A 2194-nucleotide genomic window follows, 5' to 3' on the forward strand; every position below is an offset into this window, starting at 1 on the left:
TTTGCTTGTACTAAAGATCAGATTGTGAGATAAGACTTACACACATTAAGGTTAACTAAAGAATGTAAGGATACAGCAATCAAAAGGCTCAGATGGGGAGTCATCCCAGTAAGGACCATACTGCAGCTGAACATTCTGCTCACCAGTACATCAGGGGTTGGAAAAACTACACTAGGCAAAGATCTTGCTTCACGATCAGGGCTGAAATACATTAATGTGGACGACTTACCTAAAGAAGTCTGATCACCAGATATCATGGAGTCTAGCAAGATGGCTTCTCCCAAGAGCATGCCGAAAGATGCACAGATGATGGCACAAATCCTGAAGGATATGGGGATTACAGAATATGAGCCAAGAATTATAAATCAGATGTTGGAGTTTGTCTTCCGATATGTGACCACAATTCTAGATGATGCAAAAACTTATAAAGCCATGCTAAGAAAACTTCTATTGATGCAGATGATGTGCGATCGGCAATCCAGTATCGTGCTGATCAATCTTTTACCTCTCCTCCCAAGAGATTTTTTATTACATATTGCAAGGCAAAGAAATCAAACCCCTTTGCCCTTGATAAAACCATACTCAGGTCCTAGGTGGCCTCCTGATAGGTACTGCTTAACTGCTCCAAACCATATACTTAAGTCTTTACAAAAAAAGGCATCTAGCTCTGCAGGAAGAATAACAATTCCTTGGTTAAGTGGGGGTTCAGTTACTAGCAGACCTACTACCCCCACACTAGGCACATCAATCCTACAATCTGTATCTGTTTCAGCTAAAGTAGGGGTGCCAATGTCCCTCACAGGGCAAAAGTTTACAGTTCAGATGCCCACTTCACAGTCCCCAGCCACAAAAGCATCCATTCCTGCAACATTTGCAGTTCAGAATGTTCTAGTTAATCCATCATTAATTGGGCCCAAAAACATTCTTACTACCACTAACATGATGTCATTACAAAATATTGCCAGTGAATCATTAAATGCATTGAAAAGAAAGCCTGACGATGACGACGATGATGATGACTATGATCATTTGTAATCTAGCCTTGATGCATGTAACATGTATACTTGGTCTTGAATCCATTGTTCTTAAACCATACATGCTGGGTCTTTTCAAGTTCTGTTTTAGAAAACTTAATTAGTATTTAATGAGTAAATATGGTTACCATATTTTCAACTGAGATGCTGGATTTTCTTTAAAAGAATTAGAGGTGGTTTCTTTGTTAGCTTTTAAGTGTAAAAAATAAAGTTGTCATTCATCAATTTGTTGATACTTTGGCAATTATATTTTTAGAAGCTGTTTTCCCCTTATCACCTACAGGGATAACAGTTTCAACAAAGTCAAGTTGTTGTAGTCTATTCATTATTACTAATAAATAAGTGTGTCTCCTCTAAAAAAAGAAAGAAAAGAAAAGGCTCAGATGTAGTAGAGAGAGGTCTAGGAGTTAAGGTGCAATTCCTCAGGTTCTTCATGCATGGGATTTGTCCCTCTGGTTCAGAATAGTTACAGTCCCTATGGGAAGTCCACATTATCACTCACATGGGAAAATTTAAATTCTGAAGTCTCCTTTTTATAACTCAGATGTAGACTATCTTATGCAACATAGAGATATTCCCCAGGGAATTATAATTCACACATCTTGGGTTCTATTTGCTAGAGAGAATCCTTAGCCAGGGACATTCTCTTAAAGACAGAGATAAGGTTTCTCCCTTCTAGAAAATATCATTAGGCTACTTACCCAGATGTCCCTCCCCATCATACCTGAAGGAAATGAATGAACCTTAAGCTGGCTGCTTTAGCTCGATCCCAATAGGTATCCAGCCATCCAACATTCTCCATTTAACAACTTAGTCTTCAGCAGATTATAAATAGATCTGGGACACATTTTCTATTCTTAAGGAACTTACATTCAAATATGAATTTTTGTCTAATATTTTTATTCCCTGTTCTTTATCAAAAGGTAAGTTAAGGGTCTTCTACTAACCATTGTTAAGTCCACTATCTAGAGGATTGTGGGAAGATGGTGTCAGACTAACAGGCAGCACTTAATGCTCTCACAAAAACGATAGAGAAAGAGCCAAAAGCTTCCCAATGGATCAGATTTGGGGATCAGTAGAACTGTGTTACACAACTCCCAGGAGGGGGAGGGGCTGAGAGATTCCAAGCTCCTGCCCCTTTAAACTTTCTTTGTTCTCTG

General features: G+C 38.7%; 1 pseudogene; it reads left to right on the top strand.

The window, feature by feature from the left end:
• Positions 1-232: 232 nt before the first annotated feature.
• On the top strand, positions 233-1035 carry LOC101444913 (transcription initiation factor TFIID subunit 9-like; annotated as a pseudogene).
• Positions 1036-2194: the final 1159 nt, after the last annotated feature.

This window comes from Dasypus novemcinctus, chromosome 9 (assembly GCF_030445035.2).
Source record: "Dasypus novemcinctus isolate mDasNov1 chromosome 9, mDasNov1.1.hap2, whole genome shotgun sequence".
NCBI lineage: Eukaryota > Metazoa > Chordata > Mammalia > Cingulata > Dasypodidae > Dasypus > Dasypus novemcinctus.